This window comes from Octopus bimaculoides, chromosome 16 (assembly GCF_001194135.2).
Source record: "Octopus bimaculoides isolate UCB-OBI-ISO-001 chromosome 16, ASM119413v2, whole genome shotgun sequence".
Lineage (NCBI taxonomy): Eukaryota > Metazoa > Mollusca > Cephalopoda > Octopoda > Octopodidae > Octopus > Octopus bimaculoides.
In genome coordinates, this window is record NC_068996.1 from 35,604,494 (window position 1) to 35,607,818 (window position 3,325).

General features: G+C 34.6%; 1 protein-coding gene across 1 annotated transcript in view; it reads left to right on the forward strand.

Annotated features, from left to right (window-relative positions):
* Positions 1-918: 918 nt before the first annotated feature.
* LOC106881755 (glutathione S-transferase C-terminal domain-containing protein) overlaps positions 919-3,325 on the forward strand; it is a 76,010-nt gene continuing 73,603 nt past the window's right edge. Inside the window, exon 1 of the mRNA XM_052973704.1 lies at positions 919-1,418. The gene's annotated coding sequence lies outside the window, so the exon portion shown is untranslated. The remainder of the gene's footprint in view (positions 1,419-3,325) is intronic.

Below are 3,325 nucleotides of genomic sequence, written 5' to 3' on the forward strand. Positions count from 1 at the left end.
AGGATAATGAAATTTGGCACGCACATTCTAATGTACATTGTCAATCCATTGCAGTAATTGCCTTTCAAAATGACCACCTTTTGCCTTGATCATAACCTGCAAATGAGTGGTACCACTTCTTCATCCAATTTGACCCATGAAGACGCTAGGGCTTTCTTCAGATTTGATACATTTGAGTAGGAGCGAGCAGAAACATTACTCTCTAAGATGGACCAGATTGCAAAGTCCATGGGACTGATGTCTGAACTTTAGGGAGGCCATATTGTCTTGTCCCCCAAACTGCTGAAATGCTCTTTGCACCACCTCTGTATCAAATTGGATGTGTGGGCCAGAGCCCCATGTTGAGTGACAGTCACCAAAGATTTCTGTGACTGAGGATAACACTTTCTCATCCAATATTTTTACCTAAACTTCACTGTTGACCTTGATGCCAGTATCCGCTTTAAAAATCCAGTGCATTGACGATTTCGAAATATCAAGAGCTTTTGCAGTTTTTCTTGCACTCCTGCAGGGATTTCGGTTCATTCACTTCTTCACAGCTTCAACAATTTGTTTGGTACGAATTGATCGTTTTCTACCAGGAGTTGGCTTGCTAGAGGTAGTAGTGGATTCCATATATCGTTTCCAGGCATTGAACACTGTTTTACGGCACGCGTTCAACTGTTTTGTTATGTCTTTGTTGCTCACCCCAGTTGTTTTCAAAACGACAATCTGGTCACGTTTTGCTTTTGACGCCATGTTTGTTTACAAACCTGTTATAGACGAACGAAACAATAGACACATGAACAAAAGACATATGCAGATCTTTATGTAAAATGTAGATAATATTACCTGAATCGATATTCTTTAGGAAGAGTTTTAAACATGGGTAAATCTTTCTGGGACACCCTGTATAGGGCGGGTAGAACAAACAAAAGAACAAGAACTCAGCATATGAATATATATACATATTTATTTATTTCTTAATCGACTGAAAGTTTCAGAAGGAACTTATGGACTGAGAATTTCGTGTACAGATTAATGCGCGCACGCGCGCCAACACAGACACATTTGTATGACATTGCTGTAACAAATACTTCCGCGTTGTAGATTTCACTTATTATTAACAAGCATAAGCATCTGACAGAAGGCCTTGCAGCATTTCTTCCGGCACTTTAAGTTCTGATTTCAAATCCCGTTGAGGTGAATCTTTGCCTTTCATCCATCTGGTGTAGTACTCAGGTCAATGGTATCGACTATTAAACCCACTCCTTTCAATACTGCTCAACTCGTGCTAAAATTATGAAGACAATTATTAAATGAAGGGTTATTTCCCGACACATGGGTAACTCCTGATTAGCAGTCTGCAATCCGTCCTTAGTAAATAAAACGTACTATTTCAGGCTACACCGTATTCTATATAACCGACCGTCATTTATGTAAGTTACCGTTTTGTATGCAAGTGTATAAATATAAATATATATCCATATATACATATGTATGTGTGTGTATATATATATATATGTATGTGTATATATATATATATATATATATATATATATATATATATATATATACATACTGTTCTGTAATGTTTATTTCAGTAAATATAATTTTTTTAGCTCATTCATTCAATGATATTCGTTAAACGTGTATAAAAATAAATTTTCCTTGAAACTTAAAAAATTTTATTGATCTTTCCCATTTGATTTACATTGTAAACAAATGCTGTTTTGTTTTTAAACGACATCCTTTCTCATCCTAATATCATTAAACCTGAGAGCTTCCACCAGGTTGGCCGCCCTCCTAGAAACAGCAGCAAAATCTCATCATTTAGTTTCATTTTCAAACAATAGGGAAGAATGTTCCATGACGTGGTGGTAAATACGACTATAAAGTCTCTGCGGTCACGGTTGAAGTGACTTTTCCGCGTAATTTTGCTAAACAATGATATATTATTAGGCATTCTTTCGAATTGATTGGTAGTTTATATGTTGAAATAAACTTAACAATAACATTACTGGGAGAACTTTAATCGAAACCACGTGTTCCGTAACGTTTGATAAATCTTTGTCTTAGAACCGCTTAAAAGATAATTATTTATATTCTGGAATTTACTAATGAAATAATGATTTAGCTTTATTTGAACTCAGGTTTTTTCTTTCATAATAAGGTTGATTATTTTGATTTTTTTTTGCTCAAATTAACATATCCGGCTAACGTAGTGTTATAGATTTTTAGTACGTGTTGTTGTTTAGCCCATGGTCAGTCATGAAGCAGCACGAAGACATTCCAGCTGCGATCATCTCATGTTTTATTCAGGCAAAATATATTTAGGACTACGTTAACGAATGTGTACTATAGTTGATAGTATTAATTGCTATAGTAGTTGTTCAGTCCCAGTTCGATCCTGATCCGGCAAATTTATAACTGAAGATGTCCCAGCTATGATTTTTAATCAGATATAGTGTATCTAGGACTACATTAACCAATGTATAGAATAGTAGTTAGTATTAATGGGTATAGTTGTTTAGCCCTAGGTCAGTCCTGATCCAGACAGACATGATCAAAATTGTTCCAGCTGTGACCATTCCAACCTTTATTTAAACAGAGCATTTCGAACAGCATTATCTAGTGTTAGTGACTGTAGCTGTTGTTGTTCAGTCTTGATCTAGCCGATCTATGACGAAAGATGGTCCAGCTGTGACCATCCAACCATTAGACGGTGCATCTAACCATTATAACTCATCGGGTTTCTGAAAGATGGGATGTGATTTGAAGAAAAAAAAACCCCTCATATATATATATATATATCTCACGGTGGTGCACCAGCATGACCGCAGCCACTTGGCTGAAACACATAAATAAATAAATAAATACACACACACACACACACACAATGTGTGTGTGTATGTGTACATATATACATATCTCATTCCATACTTACGTATGCATGATTATGGGGTGTGAATTTTGATGTGTGCCATGTTTCCTTATGTGTGTGTGTGTATATATATATGTATATGTATATATATATATATGTATATGTATGTGTATATATATATATATATATATATATATATATATATATATATATATATATACATGTGTATATATATATGTATACACACACACACACACACACACACATATATATATATATGTATATGCATGTATATATGTATGTGTGTATATATATATATGCATATATGGGTACAGGACATCACTAACAGTAAACAACATGAAATATGTAAATGAATGAGTTAAATATGCAAATACAGAGAAAAAAAAGGGACAAGTGATACAAAGAATGACCCTTTATAAGTTGTCGGCTGTCTATCTACTT